This window comes from Hypanus sabinus, chromosome 2 (assembly GCF_030144855.1).
Source record: "Hypanus sabinus isolate sHypSab1 chromosome 2, sHypSab1.hap1, whole genome shotgun sequence".
Classification (NCBI taxonomy): domain Eukaryota; kingdom Metazoa; phylum Chordata; class Chondrichthyes; order Myliobatiformes; family Dasyatidae; genus Hypanus; species Hypanus sabinus.
The window spans coordinates 52,375,415-52,399,917 of NC_082707.1; the positions used below are offsets into that span (position 1 = coordinate 52,375,415).

The 24,503-nt window shown below is 42.3% G+C and overlaps 1 protein-coding gene across 3 annotated transcripts in view; it reads right to left on the reverse strand.

Moving 5' to 3' along the window:
* LOC132378770 (mitofusin-1-like) overlaps positions 1-24,503 on the reverse strand; it is a 123,912-nt gene that overhangs the window by 93,410 nt on the left and 5,999 nt on the right. The window contains exons 1-2 of one of the 3 annotated variants that reach the window (XM_059945923.1): positions 4,342-4,403; positions 471-562 (exon numbers count right to left, since the gene is read on the reverse strand). The exons of 1 other annotated variant lie outside the window; for it this stretch is intronic. The gene's annotated coding sequence lies outside the window, so the exon portion shown is untranslated. Of the gene's footprint in view, positions 1-470; positions 563-4,341; positions 4,421-24,503 lie in introns of those variants that run through there. One more of the 3 variants, XM_059945931.1, reaches the window with a different exon arrangement.

The window sequence follows — 24,503 nt, forward strand, 5'->3', positions numbered from 1 at the left end:
TGAACTGGGTAAGATGGAATTTGTGCTAAGTGATGCATATTACTAAGTTAAACCAGGGCAGAAATTATTAGTAAATACTAGGGCCCTGGCGAATATTGTAAATCAAAGAAACTTAGGGTTCAAGTACATACTTCACTGAAAGCGGCAACACAACTAGACAGGGAGGTGAAGGTGACATCTGGCACGCTCGCTTTTGTTAGTCAGGGCACTGAGTTCAAAAGTCGGGCTCTCATGTGACAACTGTATGAGACCTGGTCACAGCCATAGAAGGGGATGGGATTAAGTTGTAAAGGGTGCAGAAAAGGACAAACACATGAATGTTAGAGGGCTTGGACAGCTTATATTATAAGGAGACACTGGAGAAATCAGGGCTTTTTCCCTTTCGATTCTCTTTACATAAAATCATGAGGAGGTTAGAGAAGGCAGATGGTCACAGTCTTTTCCCACCCAGGGTAAAAGGGGTAGCATACATTTAAGACGAGAAGGGTCAGATTTAAAGTAGTGGTCGCCAACCCATCAATCGCGATCAACTAGATGATCTTTGAGACTTTCCCAGTAGGTCCTGAAAAAAAAAAGAAATAAATACACAAATACTGTTGAGAGATTGTTTCCGAGTTGCGGGGTTTTAGTTCCGTTTTTTTCTGCCCAGTGTGCATACGTGTAGCTCCCCTGCACTACACAGTGTACTTTAATGGTCCCCAACCACCGGGCCGCAAGGAAACAATATGAGTCAGCTGCACCTTTCCTCAGTCCGTCACGCCCACTATTGAACTTGAACCCATGCGAGGTCATCAGTCACTTAAACACAGTGATACCCTCATGCCAGGGATCACTGATTGACCTCAGGCAGCCGGCGAGAAGTGCCGTTGCTACTGGTCTGGAGTGTGGACAGATGGGCGCCACCTCTAAACCTGTTTAGCACACCAAATGCTCGTTGGGAACCGGGTGCTAAAATATTCGCAGACAACCTAATTCGGGTTCAGCGCAGCTAAGTATCAGAGCAGCTACCTCACTGCAATCTACTGAAGCAAACTTTTGTCGGCTGATAGATCCTACGGGGGGGGGGGGGGGGGGGGGGGTGCTCTGTTGCATTCCTCGCTCGGTCGCTCTCTGCAGACTGCGACCACCGTGGCCCCGGCACGTGGACCTCCTGCCCTTCCCTTGTCCTCTCACCCGACCCACAACCAGCCGCACCTGGCCAAGGCGTCTGGCGGCGGGCTGGCGGGAGGCTGGAGTTCGGACCTGGAGGCTGTCTAATAAGGCAATGACGCCCCCCAAAACTGCTCTGGTACCCCGAGTCCAAGCACCCTGCACTTAAAGACAACCCGTTGAGTTTTTTCCAGCAGAAAAAACGTGAGCAGCGCGGCACAGAAGCTAAGTGCCGAGAGCCACGGAAACTAAATTGCAGAATAGACTGGATATAAAGAACCTGCTTCAAGTATCGCTGTATTCCCGTCGTGTTTAACACCCCCCCCCCCCCAATCAGCTGGTCCGCAAGAACATTGTCAATATTAAACCGGTCCGCGGTGCAAAACAGGGGTGGGCACCCCTGATGTTTATACATTATTTCTACTTCCAGGTTGTGGGGTTTTACTTTCAGTCTTTTCTGCCCTGGTGCACATGTGCGTAACTAATTGATCTGAGGTCGATCTTGCCTTTCACTAAGGCCGAGGTAGGGGATCTTGAGCTTAAAAAGGCTGGTGACCACTAATATAAAGGGAACCTAAGCAGCAAAATTTTATTAGAGGTTGGTGGTATATTGAATGAGCTGTCAGAGGAAATGGTAGACATCAGTATATTAACAATTTTAAAAGACATTTGTACAGGTACATCAATATAAAAAGCTATATGGATATGGGCCAACTACAGGCAACTGGGACTGGCTCAGATAATTGTTTGACGTGGACATGAACTAAAAGACCTGCTTTTGAGCTGTACAACTCCATGATTCCTATTCAATTGAAATTAACTTGAGACTGCTTGATCTGAAAATGGACCTGACCAAACCTTGAAAGCATTTGAAGAAATTACTGATTTTTGATAGTTATAAAAAGCAAGAATTGAGGTGGAGAGCAGGTTGGCAATATTGGAGCTTGAAGGAAAAACTGAAGTAAGAGAATGGAGATGCAGGTAAGAGCTCACCTAAACAACTAATATTATCCTGATTTGTTGCATTCTTGGAGGAGCTGAAGTCAATACAGGGAGTGGTTTGGTAGACACTAAATTGTTAGCTCTATTGCTTTGTTGAATTCAGCATTTATATATGGTTTTATTGTTTGAAGTACTATAGAACTTCCCTACATTCACATTCAATCTAAGAATATGAAAAACACCAGCCTCTCCTAAGCATTGTTGTTTTCATCACTAGTGTAACTGATAATGTTCACCATCTTCCTCTATCAGAGTGCATTTATTCAGAACTTTATTACTGATGTTTATTATTTTGCAATCACAGTCAAAAAAACAGTTAAAAACAAATTTGCTCAGTGCCAAAATGATCCAGCAAGTTCATTAAAATAACAAGTCATCTGGCTGCTGGGAATTCACTTATTCACCAGTACACAGCAAGTACTATTCATGTTAAATTGGCACATCCAGTAAGTGTGTAAAACTGCAATGATAACATCCTCAAGACCATAAGAGACAGAAGAATTAGAATATTCGGACCATCAAGTCTGTTCCGCCATTTCATCACAACTGACCCATTTTCCCTCTCAACCCCATATGCCTGCCTCCTCCCAGTAATCTTTCACACCCTGACTAATCAAGAACCCATCAAACTCCACTTTAAATAGACCCAAAGACACAGCCTCCACAGCAGCTTGTGGCATCAAATTCCATAGATTCACCACCTTCTGGCTAAAAAATTTCCTTCTCATCTCTGTTCTAACTGGATGTCCCTCTATTCTGAGGCTGTGCTCTCTGGTCCTGGATTCCTTCACTATAAAAAACATCCTCTCCACGTCCACTCTATCTAGGCCTTTCAATATACGATAGGTTTCAATGAGATTCCCCCTCATTCTCAATGCACGCTGCATCTAAATGAATACTCATTTAGGAATACCCATCCTCAACTCTATCACTCTGGTTCCCCATACCCCTCCCAAATTAGTTTCAACCCTCCCCAACAACTCTAGTGAACCTGCTGGCAAAGATGTCTGTCCCCCTCAGGTTCAAACATGATCTGTCCCTTTTGTCCAGGTCGTATCTTCCCCAGAACAGATCCCATAATCCAGAAATCAGAAACCCTGCCCCCAAACACTTCCTCAGCCACACATTCATCTGCCAAATAATCCTATTTTTACCCTCTCTGGTAAATGCCATAAGCAGTAATCCAGAGATTATTACCCTTGAGGTCCTACTTTTCAGTTGTCTACCTAATTCCCTAAATTCTCTCTGCAGGACCTCCTCCCTTTTCCTACCCATGTCACTGGTGCCAAATTCTGGCTGTTCACAATCAGAGATATCCCTCAACCTAGCACCTGGGAGGCAACAATCATCCAGTTGTCTCTTTCATGTCCACAGAATCTCATGTTTAATCCCTTAACTATGGAATCCCTTATCATTACTACAGTCCTCTCTCCCCTTCCCGTTAGAGCCACAGCGCCAGAGATCCGGCTGCTGCGCCTTCACGATCCCCCCCCCCCCTCCCATGTCGCTCCCCCAACAGTATCCATTCCCTTATTTATGAGGGAATCGCAGTACTCTGTACTGATTGCCCGTGTCCTTTCCCTCTCCTGACAGTCACCCAGGTATGTCTCCTGCAACTCAATGGTGCCAATCTCCCTGTAGCTCTTATCTACCACCTCCTCAGTTTCCCGTATGAGCCTCAGGTCATCGAGCTGCAGCTCCCTAACCTCTTCCAAGTAAGTTTTGATTTTCACTTTCATTTACTTTATAGTTACCTGTAAATGAAGGAAGGGGGCCCTAATCCTAACCTAATTATAAATTAAACTTCTAACCAGTGACATACTTGAAAGTCTTCCCGCTAAATCAGGGGGCAAATGTTGGATACCGCTAGAACTCTTACACCGTAAAAAAACATTCTGAGTAACTGTAGAGTTAACAAGGCGCAAGGGAAACTATTAACACAATGCAATATATAATGTCATTTTATCACCCGTGAGCAACACCAATGTTCATGGATTTCCAGCAATCCTTACTTCCCTGACGTGTTTTAATGCAAGGCCTGATGGAGGCCTGCGTGATTGTGAAAAACTCATTCCAGTGAACAGACGGCAGCGGAGAGGTAAATTGTCAAACCCCGAGAACTAACATATTACCCATTTTAAGAGCCTGAGGCAACTTACAGCTCTTTTCATGCACCCCATTCCCACGTACCTTAGCAAACGATACAACTTAAAGTGCAACTCAGCCGCGACCAGCCACAGCCACAGCCACGCCGGCTCAGAACGTGCACGAACACGAGCACGAGCACTGGCAACGGTCCCGCGTTCTACCGAGCACGTGCGCGCGCTTCAGCAGAACATCTCGTGCACCGCTCCGAGGCGGTGAGCGAATAAGGAAGCAATTTGCGGATACAAGTTTAGCTTTTTCCCCCAATAATTTTACTTTATTAAATCTTATTGTGTCCATATGGTAATAAGCAAGGAGAAATTTGATCTAATGACAACTAAATAAAATAACCCGCAGTCGTATGAGCGTAAACCGAGAGGACTTTATTTCAAATTAAACTTTACTCATAACAAAAATATACACAAAAGAATAAACGGCATTTTTTTACATTAAAGTAAAATACATTCAGGAATACTTAACTTTATAAACCATAGCATAATTGCCACTCACGTGGCCTAGTTCAAGCGAATGGTCTGGCTATGGAATGGAATGGTATGTCAATGTCACAATCAGCGTCAAGCCACATTGCCAAATGCGGCAGACGCAATAAGCAAGTGAAGTAAAAGAAATTCTATTCAGAGAATGCATTTTCCAATTTTAACTACAGCGGATTCCAGTTAATTGGGACTCATGGGGGCCAGTACATTTTGGTGCAATTAAGCAGCTGCCCCAATTAGCCGAAGTTTCATGGAAATAGTTAAAAAGGTATAAAAAGACAAACTACTATTTAACGAAGTAACAAATTATCTATTTAAATGAAATACAGAACAAATTAGAATATTACTAACACCACTACAGTACTACAAAACAGTACATTGGTTCCTAATAGTTATGGGCGGAGGAATTCAACCTGTATACACTGTCCTGTTATTTTGATTGACTGTAAATGAACAAAGTCAGACACATCATGCAGATAATGGACAATCTTTTTCATACAATACTTTCAACAATTCCCATCTTCCAAATCTTCATTTTTACTGTAACATTCAAGATGATTGTGAATACTTTCAAATTCTTTGTAGTTCCTAACTTGTTGAAGTAATAAAACCATTCAATTTTCACTCATGGTCATTTCTGGCATCTCTAAGCCTGAATGCTTGAAACTGCAATGAGCAAAACAGTTCAGAATTGTCTTACTGCTTATTTCTCGACAACTATGAGTGACAAAAATCACTGCTTTTTGAACAGCAACACACACAAAGATGTCATTTAAAAACTGTTCACTCTAAGCAAGAATAGTGTCTATGGCTACACAAGCGCATGTGACTAACGCTAGTTAGAAACTGTTCAGCAACAGCCTCCTGCCCCAATTAAGCGATATGGTGTCCCAAATAAACAAAGGAAACCCAGCTATTTTCTCAATTAGATTTTGTTCTTTTAAGAGTTGTCCCAAATAAATGGCTTCCTCATTTAACCGGTAGCCTAATTAACCAGAAGCCACTGTATTTTGGTATTTGAAATACAATAATCAATTATAAATTTCCCTTCTAACCTGTTGGCTAGAGCAGGCCAAATCTAAGAGAGAAGAAAGTTACTTATTCAGGTTCAAATCAATAAAAGTCTCAAAAGCATAAGACACAGCTTATAAAAATACATTAACTTAGAGAAAGTTTTGTAAGATGATGTCTTCATGTATCAATTTAAAGCCAGTATACTTAACAGTTCACGCACATAGTCATGCTGGTATTTTCCTCTACCTCAACACAGTATCGAGCTCTCCCACCTACCAATTTTCAAAACAAGAAATTACGAATACCCATTCAATAAACAGAAGGGCACAAGTCCATGTGGAAATTAGCTTGGGCAAGTTCAAATTGTATTAGTGAATATGTTAAACATCACCATGATTAGTGTTACGTCCATATAATGATACCCTACCTGCTTCCTCCCTGTTTGTGCTGTCAACTAGACAAGGTCAAACATCCTTAGTGCAGTTTCAAAGTAAGTAATTTCATGAATGGCAATAATGTCATAATAGCATGGACTCATGTGATATAGTTACACTGTTTTTATTGGATGATGACATTTATTGAAGAGGCACAACAGTGCCTCTTTCACCTCAGATGGTTGAAGAAGTTTGGTATGGGCCCCCAAATCCTGAGAACTTTCTGTAGGAGCACAATTGAGAGCATCCTGACTGGCTGCATCACTGCCTGATTTGGGAACTGTACTTCCATCACTGTGAATCTCTGCAGAGTGGTGCAGAGAGCCCAGCACATCTGTAGATGTGAACTTCCCACTATTTCAGGAAATTTACAAAGGTGTGTAAAAAAGGCCCGAAGGATCATTGGGGACCTGAGTCATCCCAACCACAATTTGTTCCAGCTGCTACCATCCGGGAAATGGTATCACAGCATAAAAGCCAGGACCAACAAGACACGGGACAGCTTCTTCCACCAGGCCATCAGACTGCTTAATTCATGCTGACACAACTGTATTTCTATGTTATATTGTCTGTCTTGTTGTACACACTATTTATTATAAATTACTATAAGTTGCACATTGCACATTTAGATGGAGACATAACGTATTTTTACTCCTCATGTACTTGAAGAATGCAAGTAATAAAGTCAATTCAATTCTTTATTTAATGTTCCTAAGTATCAGAATCCAGTTTATTATCACTGACATGAAATGTATTATTTTGCAGTGGCAATACAGTGCAATACAGGAAAACACAAAGTTACAATAAGAATTATAAAAATAAATCAATAGTGCAAAAAGAGAGCAGAATAGTGAGGTAGTGTTCATGGGTTCATGGACCATTAGAAAATCTGATGGTAGAGGGGAAGAAGCTGTTCCTAAAATTTTGAGTGTGCCTCTTCAGGTTCTTGAACCTCCTCTCTGATGGTAGTAATGAGAAAAAAGCATGCCTTGGATGATGAGGGTCTTTAATGAAGAATGCTACGTTCTGGAGGCACCACCTTCTGAAGATGCCCTTCATGATGGAGTCTAAAACACTCAGCTGCTTATTTTGATTGGAGCCTCCATACCAGGTGGTGATGCAACCAGTCAGAATGGCCTCCACAGTACATCTGTAGAAATTTGCCAGAATCTTTGGCGACATACCAAATCTCCTCAAACTCTAAGGAAGTATAGCCACATGTGAGCATGATTGCATCAAATCGTGGAGCTCAGGATAGGTTGTCTAAGATGCTGATGCGCAATAACTTGAAACTGCTTTCCCTCTCCACAGTTGAACTCTTGATGAGGACTAGTTTGGGTTCTCCTGACTTCCCTTTCCTGGAGGCCACAGTTAATTTCTTGGTCTTACTAATGTTGAATACAGAGTTCATAATTATGACAGCACTTAATCAGCCCATCTATCTCAATACTGTATGTCTCCTTATCGCAATCTGAAATTCTGCCCACAACAGGTATGTCATCAGCTAATTTAGAAACGCTGTTTAAGCTGTGTTTAGCCACACAGTCTTGAGTGTAAAGAGAGTACAGTAGAGTTCTAAGCATGCATTCCTGAGGTGCTTCTGTGTTGATTGTCAGCACGGAGGAGATATTATTTCTGATTTGCACTGACTGTGGTCTCCTGATGAGAAAGTTAAGGGTCCAGTTGTGAAGGAAGGTACAACAGTGCCTCTTTCACCTCAGATGGTTGAAGAAGTTTGGTATGGGCCCCCAAATCATAAGAACTTTCTAAAGGAGCACAATTGAGAGCATTCCTCGACTAGGAAGGGGAGGAGGGAAGAGAAGAGAGTGGTAGTGATAGGGGATTCTATAGTCAGGAGGGCAGATAGGAGATTTTGTGGGGAAGATCAGGAGTCTCAGATGGTATGTTGCCTCCCTGGTGCCGGAGTCTGGGACATCTCAGATCGGGTGCAGGTTATTCTCGAGAGGGAGGGCAAGAACCCAGATGTTGTGGTCCATATAGGGACCAATGACGTGGGTAGGATGAGTGAGGGGGTCCTGCGTAGTGAGTTCAGGGAGTTAGGTGCGAAGCTGAAGGGCAGGACCTTCAGGGTAACAATCTCAGGATTGCTACCTGTGCCACATGCGAGTGAGGCAAGGAACAGAAAGATTATTCAGATTAATATGTGGCTGAGAGGATGGTGCAGGAGGGAGGGCTTCAGATTTTTAGATAATTGGGCTTTGTTCCAAGGAAGGTGGGATCTGTTCTGACGGGACGATTTATACCTGAACTGGAGCGGTACTAACATTCTTGCAGGAAAGTTTGCTAGTGCTGCTCAGTGGGGGGGCAGGAGTTTAAACTAAATTTGCAGGGAGCAGGGATCCAGAATGTGAGAGAAGATAGCGAGATGAAGAATAAAGGACAGGTGGGGACCACACAGTTCCGGAATATTAAGTGTGTGGTCGAGAAAGGTGAGGCGGAACAAGTGATAAGGAGGACATATGTACAGAGGGATGGTCTGACGGAACATGGAGTTAAATGTGCAGAAAGAATAAGTAAATTTAGGAAGGACAACAAAATTCAAGGGGCGTATAGCCCGATGGGAGTTCGGGGAGCTGGGTTAAGCACAATAGGCAGTGACTTAAACAGAGAGAGGAGAAATGGACTAAAAATTCTATATCTGAATGCACGAAGTGCCAGAAATAAGGCGGATGAGCTTGAAGCTCAGGTGCGAATGGGTAACTATGATGTTGTTGGGATAACAGAGACATGGATGCAGGGAGATCAGACCTGGGAAATGAATGTACAAGGGTATACGTGCTATCGTAGGGACAGAAATGTGGGCAGAGGGGGTGGGGTGGCCCTGTTGGTGAGGAATGAGATTCAGTCCTTTTGCAAGGGTGGACATAAGATCAGGAGAAGTAGAGTCTGTGTGGATAGAACTGAGGAACAGTAAGGGCAAAAAGACCCTAATGGGTGTTGTCTACAGGCCCCCAAACAGTAGCATGAATATTGGGTGCAAGTTGAATAGGAAGTTAACATTGGTATGTGGCAAAGGTAATGTCGCCGTAGTTATGGGGGATTTCAACATGCAGTTGAACTGGGAGAAACAGGTTGGTGCTGGACCCCAGGATAGGGAGTTTGTAGAGTGCCTATAGGATGCATTCTTGGAACAGCTTGTACGAGAGCCGACCAGGGACAAGGCTATTCTGGATTTAGTGTTGTGTAATGAACAGGATTTGATAAGCGATCTTGAAGTAAAGGAGCCATTAGGAGGTAGTGACCATAATATGATAAGTTTTTATCTGCAATTTGAGAAGGATAAGGGCAGATCAGAGCTGTCAGTGTTGCAGTTGAACGAAGGAGACTATGGAGCCATGAGGGAGGAGCTGGACAAAGATAAATGGACGGATATCCTAGCAGAAAGGACAGTGGAACAGCAATGGCAGGTATTCTTGGGAATAATGCACAAGGTGCAAAATCAGTTCATCCCCCGGAGAAGGAAGGATTCAAAGGGGGGAAAGGGGCCACAGTGGTTGACAAAGGAAGTCAGAGATTGCATAGCATTAAAAAAAAAGTATGACAGAGCTAAGGTGAGTGGGAAGACAGATGATTGGGAAATTTTTAAGGAACAACAGAACTTAACTAAAAAGGCAATACGGGGAGAAAAAATGAGGTACGAATGCAAGCTAGCCAGGAATATAAAGGAGAATAGCAAAAGCTTTTTTAGGTATGTGACGAGAAAGAAGATAGTTAAGAACAATGTTGGGCCCTTAATGAATGAATTGGATGAAATTGTTATGGGAAACAGAAATGGCAGAAGAATTTAATAAGTACTTTGGATCTGTCCTCACTAGGGAAGACACAAGCAATCTCCCAGATGTATGGGTGGGCCAAGGACATAGGGTAACAGAGGAAATGAAACAGATTGACAATAGGAAGGAAAAGGTGATGAGTAGACTGATGGGATAGAAGGCTGACAAATCCCCAGGTCCAGATGGTCTGCATCCTAGGGTACTAAAGGAGGTGGCTCTGGAAATTGCGGATGCATTGGTAATCATTTTCCAATGTTCCTTAGATTCAGGATCAGTTCCTGATGGTTGGAGAATGGCTAATGTTATCCCACTTTTTAAGAAAGGAGGGAGGGAGAAAACAGAGAACTATAGTCCTGTTGTTGTGGTTTCTCGTGCCCCACAAATGACCAGGAGATGCAGAAGATTCTTCAAGAAGGGTTAAACTTTAATTTGTAAATCAAAGCTGAGACAGTCATTGAGCTAGTCGCTGATTGCCCACCGATCCTTGAACATAGCATGTTTTATAGCAATCTCCTGGTTTAGTTGCATTAGCATATGCAATCGGTCTATAGTTGCGTATCACACGTACATCCGCCACTATTGTTTCTACCCATTGACCTAATCATGTTCTAATCTACATTTCTTAGCTACCTCTCATTAACCCACCATTGTCTTCTACATTCTTAATATTTCATTCTCCTACTAAATTGGGTACATGCATAGCAAATAGCAAGTTTCAAAGCTGACTACATAGTTTTGGTTACACAGCAAACAATCTCAACTTTTATACTCCAGTACTGTCAGCTTAACATCAGTAGTGGGGAAGATGCTAGAGTCCATTATTAAAGATGAAATAGTGGCATATCTAGATAGTGTCATGGTTTCTCGTGCCCCACAAATGACCAGGAGATGCAGAAGATTCTTCAAGAAGTGTTAAACTTTAATTTGCAAATCAAAGCTGAGACAGTCATTGAGCTAGTCGCTGATTGCCCACCAATCCTTGTACATAGCATTTTTTATAGCAATCTCCTGGTTTAGTTGTATTAGCGTATCCAATCGGTCTACAGTTGCGTACCACACGTACATCCGCCACTATTGTTTCTACCCATTAACTTAATCATGTTCTAATCTACATCTCTTAGCTACCTCTCATTTACACACCATTATCTTCTTATTTGGCTACATTCTTAAGTCACTGATGTGTTCAATAGTACAGAGACAATACAGAGATTTCATTCTCCTACTAAATTGGATACATGCATAGCAAATAGCAAACACAAAGCTGACTACATAGTTTTGATTACACAGCAAACAATGCAACTTTTATACTCCAATTATAGCAGTGATAGGATTGGACCAAGCCAGCATGGATTTACCAAGGGCAAATCATGCTTGACTAATCTATTGGAGTTTTTCGAGGATGTAACCAGGAAGTTAGACGGGGGAGATCCAGTGGATGTAGTGTACCTCGATTTTCAGAAGGCATTTGATGAGGTCCCACATAGGAGATTGGTGGGTAAAATCAGAGCTCATGGCATTGGGGGAAGATATTGACATGGATAGAAAACTGGTTTGGCAGATAGAAAGCAAAGGGTAGCGGTGAATGGGTGTTTCTCAGAACGGCAGGTGGTGACCAGTGGTGTGCCACAGGTCTCGGTATTGGGACCACAGCTGTTTACGATTTGCATCAAAGATTTAGATGAAGGCATTGAGAATAACATCAGCAAGTTTGCTGATGATACTAAGCTGGGTGGCAGTGTGACATGTGATGAGGATGTTAGGAGAATTCAGGGTGACTTGGATAGGCTGAGTGAGTGGGCAGATACTTGGCAGATGACGTTTAATGTGCATAAGTGTGAGGTTATCCACTTTGGGAGTAAGAATAGGAAGGCAGATTATTATCTGAATGGTGTAGAGTTAGGTAAGGGAGAAATACAAAGAGATCTAGGAGTCCTTGTTCATCAGTCACTGAAGGTGAATGAGCAAGTGCAGCAAGCAGTGAAGGCTAATTGAATGTTGGCCTTTATTACAAAGGGAATTGAGTACAAGAGCAAGGAAATCCTTTTGCATTTGTACAGGGCCCTGGTGAGACCACACCTGGAGTATTGTGTTCAGTTTTGGTCTCCAGGGTTAAGGAAGGACATCCTGCCTGTAGAGGAAGTGTAGCGTAGATTCACAAGATTAATTCCTGGGATGTCCGGACTGTCTTACGCAGAGAGGTTAGAGAGACTGGGCTTGTACACGGTGGAATTAAGGAGATTGAGAGTGGATCTGATTGCAATATATAAGATTATTAAGGGATTGGACAAGATAGAGGCAGGAAATATGTTCTAGATGCTGGGAGAGTCCAGTACCAGAGGGCATGGTTTAAAAATAAGGGGTAGGTCATTTAGGATAGAGTTAAGGAAAAACTTCTTCTCCCAGAGAGTTGTGGGGGTGTGGAATGCACTGCCTCAGAAGGTAGTGGAGGCCAATTCTCTGGATGTTTTCAAGAAGGAGCTAGATAGGTATCTTATGGATAGGGGAATCAAGGGATATGGGGACAAGGCAGGAACCGGGTATTGATAGTAGATGATCAGCCATGATCTCAGAATGGCGGTGCAGGCTCGAAGGGCTGAATGGTCTACTTCTGCACCTATTGTCTATTGTCTATAAAAGCTCAGGTTTTGAAGCTGGTTGATTAGTACTAAAGGGATAATGGTGTTGAACACTGAGCTATAATCAATTAACAGTAGCCTGATGTAGGTGTACAATGTACTGTGTATGTTAATCAAAATGGCTTCTTTGTTTTAACCGAGGCCACTCCTTCAATAACAGAGGCACGGACGGGTGTTTCGCCTTCTCAGCCAACGCCACATCCCCCTTCTCTACCGCTCTCCACACAGTGCCAAGACCCAGGTCATTTTGCTGAGCAGCTGCCACTTCCCCCAGACTCAATTCCGGCAAACCTTATGCTAAATGTCAATCTTCTGGAATATATTTTATTATTTGTTTATTTATTTGTGGTAATATTGCTTTATGTGTGTTGTGTGTGTGTTATATGGACTGTATTGTGTACCTCAGTCCAGAGGAATGTTGTTTCTTTTGGCAGTCTGCAGTGCGGTCAGGTCACAGTAAGCTAGGGGTATGGCATCATATTGCTGTTGGCCATGTGGTCCGAGGCCAAGTAGGTAGCCAGTGAGATTGTATCCACTATAGACTTTTTGTGACAGTAGGGAAATTGCAGCGGCTTCAGCTTCTTGCTCAGTCAGAAGTTAGTTCTGGACCAAGCTCTCAAAGCTGATCATCAAAGTACATGTGACTGCTACCAGCCCATACTCATTGAGGCAGCTCACACTGCTCTTGAGGCACTGATGCAGGTGGGAACTCTGACTGCAGCAGTGAGAAGCTGAAGATGCCCTTCAACACTCCAGCCAGTTGATTGGCAGATGGCTTCAATGCCCTGCTAGGGCTGACGCCTTGTGAAGGTTTACCCTCCTGACAGATGTTCTGACATCAGCCTCATAGGCAGAGTCACCAGATGCACAGGTATAGTTTTATTCTCCCTTTCAAGGCATTGAGCTTATAGCTGAGTAAATTTATCCATTTTAACATCACACCATTTATGATGTTAGGTCTTGCCTTATAGGAAGTAACCATATGAAAACCATATAACAATCACAGGACGGAAACAGACCATCTCGGCCCTCCTAGTCCATGCCGAACTCTTAATCTCACCTAGTCCCACCTACCCGCAATCAGCCCATAACCCTCCACTCCTTTCCTGTCCATATACCTATCCAATTTTACCTTAAATGACACAACTGAACTGGCCTCTACTACTTCTACAGGAAGCTCATTCCACACAGTTATCACTCTCTGAGTAAAGAAATACCCCCTCGTGTTTCCCTTAAACTTTTGCCCCCTAACTCTCAAATCATGTCCTCTTGTTTGAATCTCCCCTACTCTCAATGGAAACAGCCTATTCACGTCAACTCTATCTATCCCTCTCAAAATTTTAAATACCTCGATCAAATCCCCCCTCAATTTCTACGCTCCAATGAATAGAGACCTAACTTGTTCAACCTTTCTCTATAACTTAAGTGCTGAAACCCAGGTAACATCCTAGTAAATCGTCTCTGCACTCTCACTAATTTATTGATATCTTTCCTATAATTCAGTGACCAGAACTGTACACAATATTCCAAATTTGGCCTTACCAATGCCTTGTACAATTTTAACATTACATCCCAACTTCTGTACTCAATGCTCTGATTTATAAAGGCCAGCGTTCCAAAAGCCTTCTTCACCACCCTATCTACATGAGACTCCACCTTCAGGGAACTATGCACTGTTATTCCTAGATCTCTCTGTTCCACTGCATTCCTCAATGCCCTACCATTTACCCTGTATGTTCTATTTGGATTATTCCTACCAAAATGTAGAACCTCACACTTCTCAGCATTAAACTCCATCTGCCAACATTCAGCCCATTCTTCTAACCGGCATAAATCTCCCTGCAAGCTTTGCAATGGCCTGCAAGCTTTTTAACAGCCTGCAAACATTGCCATATTTGATGTGCATCCAATTGCATCCCCAGCTCCACAGAAAATTGATTTTTTTCACTCTTATGATAGCCTTCTGTAGGTCCTAACTGGACTTGTTATAGTTCTGGATCACCACTCTTGAATGCCACAAATCTAGCCCTCAATCGGCTGCGAATCTCCTGGTTCATCCATGGCTTATGGTTTGGGTATTTCTGGTATTTTCTCGAAGATATTCTTTCATTCACAAAAGATCTTGATGAAGACTGTGGTACATTCATTCAGATCCGAAGATGAATCCCTGAGTATGGCCCAATCCAGTCATGTATGAAGAGCCAATAGCGTAATACCTTTTACTTTTTAACTTGTGTTGTAAATTCACCTTATGCTAAATGTCAATCTTCTGGAATATATTTTATTATTTGTTAATTTATTTGTGGTAATATTGCTTTATGTGTGTTGTGTGTGTGTTGTATGGACTGTATTGTGTAGCTCAGTCCAGAGGAATGTTGTTTCTTTTGGCAGTATACATGCATACGGTTGAATAACAATAAACAGAACTTGAACTCAAAGCAGTCCTGTAAATCTTCCTCTGCGTCCCTTGACTGTACCTTCACAGTCCTCATGGTCCTGGTGATAGTCATTCAAGTGATAGTGAACATAATAGTGATTCAACATCATCTCCTCAGTATTAATCACAAAGCCTCTAATCCGGGCCTCTGTACCTCCCTCTGCAGCTGGATCCTCAATTTGCTCAACAGGAAATCACAGTTAACACAGATTAGTGATAACATCTCCTCCACACTGGCAATCAACATAGGCGTACCTTAAGGATGTTGTTCTAATGGCACTCAATGGTCATCTGGGGCCATAGAAGCTTGCTTGATTTTCAGAAATAGACCACATTAAAAATGATTTTTTTCCCATTTTAGTAAGTAATTAGAAAAATTACTTAGAAAAATGCAGGAATCAAGAAACAGTAGGAAGCCCTGTGGTTAATTGTATACATAGAACATCGAACTGTACAGCACAGTACAGGTCCCGTAGCCCATAATGCTGAGCTGATCATATAACCTACTCCAAGATTAATCTAACTCTTCCCTCCCATGTAGCCCTCCATTTTTTTTCATCCATTCTTAAATGCCCTTAATGTATCTGCCTCTATTACCAAGCCAGGGAAAAAGTTCCATAAGTTAACCACTCTCTATTTAAAAAAAACTTACCTCTGCCTCCGCCCCACCCACTTCCCTTCAAACACCCTAAAAGTATGTTCTCTTGTATTACCCACTGCCACCCTGGGAAAAAAGTACTGCCTGTCCACTCTATCAATGTCTCTTATTATCTTCTACACCTTATCAAGCCACCTCATCCTCCTTTGCTCCAAAGGGAAAGCCCTAGCTTGATTAACTTTTCCTCATAAGACATGTTCTTTAATCTAGGCAAAATTGTGGTAAAGCTCCCCTGCACCAAAACTTCCACATCTTTTCTATTATGTGGTGATCAAAAACTGAGCACGATACTGCAAGTGTGGTTTAAACAGAGCTTTATAGAGCTGGTACATTACCTCAAGGCTCCTGAACTTAATCCCCCAACAAATGAAGGCTGACACAACAAACACCTTCTTAATAACCCTATCAACTTGCATTACAGCATTGAGAGATCTATGAACATGGACACCAAGATCCCTCTATTCCTGCACACTGTGAAGAAACCTGCCATTAACCCTGTACTCCGCCTCCAAGTACAACCTTACAAACTTTCATGTACAATCTTACAAAGTGCATCACTTCACACTTTTCCAGAATGAACTTCATCTGCTACTTCTCAGCCCAGCCCTGTATCCTGACAATGTCCTATTATAACTTACAACAACCTTATGCACTATCCACATCATCTTGCATCTTCATTTCATCTACAAACTTACTAACCCTCTTCTAGGTATCCTCTGTTCTAGCTACCTTATAACCCTTAGGAACCCTGTCTGATCTTTAAGTATGCTTCCTTCTTCACCTTGGCATCTGTTACCTTATCCAAGTTCTTTACAAAAATCATAAAAAGCAGGGTTCTCAGAACAGGTCCCTGCAAAACACCACTAATCATGGACCTCCAGGCAGAATATATTCCATTTACTACCATCCTCTGCTTTCTGTGGGCAAGCAAATTCTGAATCCATGCAGTCAAGTTTCTATGGACCCCATGCCTGCTGACTTTTTGAAGGAGAATCCTATCAAACAAATTATTAAAATCTATATACACCACATCCACTACACTACCTTCATCAGTTTCTTTTGTCACTTCCTCAAAAACATCAGTTAGGCTCATAATGCATGATCTGCCCCTCACAAAACCATGTTGACTATCCCAAGTGCTCCCTAGTAGCATCATAATTAGCCCTCCCACAATTAAATACCTTCCCATACTGTCAACTCCTATCCTTGTCCAAGAAAATGCCAAAGGCCAGGGAAATGTGGTCAATATCTCCAAAAGGCTTGCCCTCCAAGGGATTGGGCATCTGACCAGGTTCATTGCCTAGTACTTGATCCAGCATGGCCTCTTCTTTAGTCAGTCAGGAATATTTCCTAGAAACACTTAACAAATTCCGCCCCATCTAAATCTCTTGCACTACGAAGGTGTCAATCATTATTTGGGACATTTAAGTCCACCCATGACAACAACCCTGTTATTTTTGCTTCTTTCCAAAATTTGCCCATCGATCTGTTCCTCAGTTTCCCTTTGTTATTGGGAGCCCAATAGAATACTGACTACAAATTGGAATAACGCTGACTACAAATTGGAATAACGCTGACTACAAAGAACTTTAAATTCAACCCACCTTGTAACCCTTGCTCAATAGCCTGCAGGTTATGGCTCTTCAGGTGATCTTAAGGTACCTTGTGATTGCAGCCACTTCCACCATCCTATTGGATAGTGCATTCCAGACTAACCACTCATTGAGTGAAATTATTTTTTAAATTATTCTTCTCATCCTCTACCAATCAATTTAAATCTATGATCCTTTTTTACTGGCTCTCTATTAAAGGAAATAGATCTTTATTGCTGAATGCACTTCATTTACATCTGCCTTTGTACAAAAGAAAACTGGCTTCATGACAATAATTCTTCTGTCCTCACAACATTCTTATAAATCTCTGTAGTTTTCCTAGTGTTTTCACCTGCTTCTTAAGGTTTGATGTTTAATAAGGTATACAGTACACGAGTTGTAACTTAACTGCAATTGATTTCTTGGCCTCAACCAAATATAGTATATTAACCAGTTTTTTTCTATTAAGTGCAATCGTGAACAATAGCCAGATCAGAAATATTGATCAAATCAAATAGTTCCTAAAGAAAACTCTGACAGGCCAATCAGATGGTTCACTGCTGCTCAGCAATAGAACACACAAAAAAAAATCATATGTACAATTAAGAAACATTAAAAAATAGTAGAAATACTAGAGTCATGATGATCATGATGAAGTCTGCTGGAGAGAGACATTTATACACATGCTGTCCTCCATAATTCAAAAAGATTGAAGGATAAGATTGCAGGGTGACAAAACATGACAGGAGGACTTGGAACTAAAAACTAATCCATACCGGGAGAAAACAGCACCTATTCTTTCCACACTGTTCTCCAGCAGTTTAAGGAGTACCGGTAAGTCCAGCCAGAACATAACTCATGAGTTCTCTCAAAAGTCAGGTATTAACCCTACCTACCAACAACTAAGCATTGCCGACCTGGTTCCCTTCATGATAGCTTATGAAGAAGCATGTGACCTCCCTCCCAGAGATGATCGGTGTTTGTGCACTCGATTCTTGAAGGCTTGACCCCATTGTCGCAGATGTTTCCAGCCACAGCATTTGGAAGGCTATTCCAAATTCTGATAGCACAATGAAGGAAGCTTTTATCCAGTGCGTGGGTTCTTGCATCAGGCATAGAAACAGCATGAGCAGGCATAAATAAACTTGATCATGTGGTGCGCTATCTCTCATAAGATGAAGGCAACATGGCGCGAAGGTCTGCAGGGCTGTGGCTTGTGTGCATTTTGTACAGCACAGTAGCTGCAGCAACCTGTCGTCTGTGGTATAAGCTACTGATGTGGCTTCATCTACACCTATAATCCTGAGAACCTTTCTTTGAGTGGAATCAAGCTGGCTGAGGACACTGTGAGGCATTCATCCATGATAAGCAGGCATACTCCATGATACTTCGTACTTGGGCTTTGTAAACCATGGCTCTGCCCTCTTTGTCTAGTTTGGATGCTACTTTCCACAGAGCTCCAAGCCTTTGTCCAGCCTTGTTTGAAATAGTGGAAAGGCATTTACCCCACACCAACTTGCTGTCAATATTAACACCAAGAATTTCTAGCTCCTTCTTTAAATCCAGCCTGCAGTTCCCAAAATACAGGTCGGGGTTAGATGGATTCCTCTTCCTAGACATCACCATCGCCTTGCACTTTGTAAGGTGACATTCCAGTCGTCTGCCCAGGCGTTCATCCTGTCAAGTACCCTATTCAGGCCTGCTGCCACTGTATTACTCTCTCCTGCTCAAATTGGTGCAAATAGTGTGGAGTCATCAGTGTACAGGTATAGCTTGTTACGGCATGCATCAACCAAGCCGTCAATAAAGTTGGAAAACAGAAGTGGCCCAAGTATTGAACCCTGTGGTACAGATGCATTGATGGTTGAAGAATCAGAAGCTTGACCAGAGATGACAACTTGGATGGTCCGTCCAAGAAGGTGGTTCTGCAGCCATCTCAGCAGCTATCAAGATATTCCTTTGGATCTCAGCTTAACACAGAGTCCATTATGCCAGACCTTGTTAAATGCTCCTTTGATATCTAGGGCTATGACACACACTTTTCCACCTTTGTCTAAGAGGTTATCTACCTCTCCCTTTATTTTTTGGGAAATGGTGAACATCATGTCAAAGGACCTCTTCTAATAAATACCTTATGATAAATAGTATTTTCTACTGCCTTCTTAACCTCTGGAACCACTTGTCATTTTCACAGCCACACAACGTGACTTTATTAATGGACTTCTGTGATTTGGTTCACTGAGTGAGTGCCTACTTTAAGTGGCAACACAACTTATCAAATGGAACAATTATTCAAAAAAAAAATCCAGTGAGTGGCAGTTCAGTGGACCAAAATGCCTTGTTAAAGAGCGAGGTCAGAGAATGGCCAGACAGGTTCAAGCTGACAGGAAAGTGACAGTAACTCAAATAACAACAGGCTACATCAGTGGTGTGCTGAAGAACATCTCTGATCGCACAACAAGTGGCATACATTATCATGCCACTAGGTCATAAGTGCAGTGCAAAAAAACATAAATTTAGATATGCATTCACAGCTCCATGTTTCCTTTCAATTAGTTTTATGTTTTGGAGTTACAAAATAAAACAGTGGTAATGAGGAAGTTTTAAATGAACCTGAGATGACTACATACTTGTTAAAGCATAGCAAGATGTTTGAGTTTAAAAAAAACACAGCAAGAAATGGTCAAGTAAAAAACAGCACGGCACATGTTTCTTTGGGAAAAGGTAGATACAGCCGAGTTTAAAAAAAAGCAGAAAACAAACAAATTCACGAGTTCATAAACAGTGAGTATCAGGTGATAATAAACATAAATTTTAAAAAAGTGGAAGTGGCTAGTTACATCAGAAAGATGTGCTCAATTGAATAACACATAACTGGAATATGTATACTGAGTGAATTGAGCTGTATTTTGAAGCAAATGAAATAGCAAATCAGAAGAGAGTATCAGTTTTACTGAGTACATTTGGTTTAAAGGCATACAGCTTGCTTACAAGTTTTACTGCTCCAAACAAACCATCTGAAATGAACTTTATGTATTGTATAAATTTATAAAGTGTAAATAATGCAGGATCATTTAGAACCACAACCATTGTTGATTGCTGAAAGCTTCAGGTTTCAGAAGTGGAGTCAAAAGGAAGAGAAGTCCACTTTCAGCGCATGAGGCTGAATTGAAGAGATTGTTTAAGCATTGCTAGTTTGGTAATGGGCTTAATGATGCACTGAAAGATTGTTTAGTTTGTGGAAGCTTACAAGAAAGCATTCAAAAACAGCTCCTAACTGAAGCACAACTTGCACTTAAAAGAACAGTTGAAATAGCTCTATCAATGGAAGCAGTAGACAGAGACACAATTGAGTTGTAATCAGGAATGAAAGTGAAAGTGAACAAAACTGCAACGTCTAAACAGAAACTGGCCTGGCTGAACAAATTGTATTAATGTTGTGGTGGGGGCTCACATACACCAGGCCAATGCAGATGTAAAGTTGCAGAAACTTGCAGAAAATGCGACAAAGTAGGACACATACAAAGAGCATGACGAGCAGACAAAAGCAAATGGACTATGCAGGGAAGAGAAAAAAAAGTCAAATTGCAGTTTCAAAAAGACCACTAATTTGCATGTTGTTGAAGAAAACTATCTGAAAATGATGACAGTGACGTAGGACTGCATAGCCTTGAGATTTACAATGTGAAAACTAACAATAGACGAGCAATATATCTTACACCAGAAGTGAAAGCAAATTAATTACAATGGAATTGGAGACTGGCTCAGCTGTTTCAGTCATTCCACAAAATGAGTTTGAACAGCATTTCAAAGATACTGAACTGAAGCCTGTTACCTGGATGACATCATTGTTACCAGTAAGGATTATAAGTAACATCAACAAAACCTCAAAACAGTGTTAAAAAGATTAGAAGTTTATGGGCTCAGAGCATGATGCAACATGTGTGAATTCCTTGTGTCGTAGCCTGGGGAAAAGTACACACTCAGGTCAACAAATACTTTTTCGGGTTTTAATTCCTCTATCGGCTTTACCCAACTAAGAACATACTGGAGAAAAGATCATTCTTGTGGGGATAACATTCATAACAGTGAGATAGAACAGCCAACGAGCCACATTGGGTGTGTATGTGGTAAAAACAGGAGGGCCAGCATTGTGGTGCTGTGAGTGGCTTGGACAACAACAACTTGATTAGAGATCCATCCACCATTTTCATGCCACATACCCTACAATAGAGTCAACTGAAAGCAAATTAAGAAAAGTACTGGCTGATGATACAGTCGTGTTAAAGCATTAGAAAATTCAAACATATCAAGGGTAAAATAGTGATAAAATACCACATCCACATTTTGCAAAGTTTGCCTGGTTCCTTATACCATCTGTGACAAAATAGCCAGTGAGCTGGATCACATAGAAGCTGAATTAATTCTTTCCAAGGTTGAGTGGAGCCCATGGGCAATACCAATGGTCCCAGTAGCCAAGAAAAATGGTGTGTCAGGATCTGAGGTCATCATCAACCCAGCACTGACAGTAGATCAATACTCTCTGCCCAGAAAAGAGGATATCTTTGCAAAACATTCTGGGGGAAAACACGTCAGCAAAGTGGGCTTAGCTTAAGCCCACCTACAGATGGAGATGGAAGAAGAATCCAAAGTGTTTCTCACCATAAACACTCACAAAGGGCTGTATCACTATATTAGGCTTAGTATTTGCCTATTAGTAGTATTTGCACCTGCATTCTGTCAGAAAGTTGTGAATCAGGTGCAACAAGGCTTGTTCTGGTACGAGGAAATCTGCAGATGCTGGAAATTCAAACAACACACACAAAATGCTGGTGGAACACAGCAGGCCAGGCAGCATCTATAGGGAAAAGCGCTGTCGACGTTTCGGGCCGAGTCCTGATGAAGAGTCTCAGCCCAAAACGTCGACAGCACTTCTCCCTATACATGCTGCCTGGCCTGCTGTGTTCCACCAGCATTTTGTGTGTGTTGTCCAGGTACTCAAGTGTTACCTGGATGACATCATTGTTACCAGTAAGGATGATAAGTAACATCTCCAAAACCTCAAAACAGTGTTAAAAAGATTAAAAGTTTATGGGCTCAGAGCATGATGCAACATGTGTGAATTCCTTGTGTTGTAGCCTGGGGAAAAGTACACACTCAGGCCAACAAATACTTTTTTGGGTTTTAATTCCTTTATCGGTTTTAGATATTTAAGTGCCAGAAGAGGCTCTTAAAACAAAACAAACAACTTTACAATCAGGTCCTGCCATTACAATCTCCGTTTAACCTTCGATCCACACACTTGTGTATCGACCAATTGTGTATGCAGTATAAAAATACAAAGAAAACTGCACAAAACTAATACAGTACTAATACGGTAGTGGCAATTCTACTTGGCTGGTGAGGAACTTTGCAAGCTATGCTATCCAGCGTTGACTTCTTTACTCGTGAAAATCTTTCCTCACCAAACCCAGTACCACTGGGGAGAGTGGGGGGGGAGACTCGATTCCAACGCCCCACCAGCTTCGTCATAAGAAACAAAATGGTCTCCCCACTAGCCCACGCGTGCGTAATGACGTCACCATCTCCACTTAAAGGCACAGACAACTATTCTAGCATTACCCCGATGAATGCCTTAGTACACTAACGATACTGAATAGGATTCAACGGTCAGCCGGTTACATTCTCCCCTGCGTTCAAGTAATCGTCCTCAATCACTACAAGGGTACTTTTAACCTCCTTAACTGCTTCTCTAAAGAAACTGAGCTTAAGACTAGCCAGTATCTCCAACACTGCTGCGGGACTTATGGAGGCCTCAGCAAGGACTGACCTTGGTTCGTGATGTGGGTTAGGATGCTGTCCAGCATTTACTTGTTTACTCCTGTGGGGTGCTGCCCCAGGAGGGCTGCCCCTGCGTTAGCAGTCGTAGGCTCCCCAGCCTCAGTCCCAGAAGGTCATGTTTTCAGAAGATATGCTGTCTAGGCTAGGGTCAAGGTTCTGTAACCCTGCTCTGACAGATGTCCTACCACTATCACACCATTTTCTGAATTCTCAGAATCTGATTCCTGCCCCAGGTGTGAGCTGCCCTGAGTTACTGGAGTTTGCAGTCTCCTTTGGGGAGCTGGAGTGGGATGGTTCTCACAGGGCCCGATGTCTAGGCCCACCCTCCCAAGGTTCCACAGTGTATAGGTTGCCCAGTACCTCTACCACCCCGTAGACCAGGCATGGGCAAACTACGGCACGCGGGCCATTTGCGGCCTGTTAAGCTTTTTAATCCGGCCCGCAGAACTTGATGAAATTATATTAATAAACCTTGTTAACATTTTTTCCCCGCAATTCTGGCGTTTTCCCAATAGATGACGCACTCTATATACATTTGCGGCGGCCCATTTTCTGGCACTTCCGAACCGGCTCACAATTAGCCAGCGTTCCGGCTAAGGGATTTGCGAGCACAGAGCTTTGGAGCCTCTGCGCGGGGGGGGGGGGGGGGCAGGTTGAGGGAGGCTTAAAAGTGAGGCTGGGGATTTCAAATAAAGTTTTTTTCTTTGACTGCAGTTACCGACTCCATGTCATAATTTTAGCGCTGCATGTAGCACACCGTTACACATTGACCTTTGTTGAGGTGCAGCGTATTACTCCATATTTGCGCTTTACTCTTTGTTCGGCTCGACCTATTTGTGTGAACAGGCGTTCAGCGTTATGAACATCAACAAAGCCAGCCACAGATCCAAGTTAGCTGACCAACACCTCAGATCCATCCTGAGAATCGCCACAACAAAACTAAATCCAGACTTTGATGCGCTGGCTAAAAAGGGAGACCAACAACACTGTTCCCACTGAAATTAAAAATAAGTTTCTTCATTGTGTTATGTAAAAAATGCATTTGAAAATATTTTTTTCAATAAGCCTTACATGTTACATCTCATTTCTGTTAAGTGATGGACATGAGTAGTGCGCAGGTGCACGTATGTTCTCAAAATAAAAAATGCGCTCCAGATCAAATAACGCACTCCGCATACTGGCCACTGTTCTGTCTTTGTGCTGGTCGTTGTTGAGTTTTGGCACAGGGGACAATTGAATAAAAAGGAGCAGGACAAGTAGACCCTGCATCTCCTACCGTTTTTGAAATAAAGACAGTCAGGAGG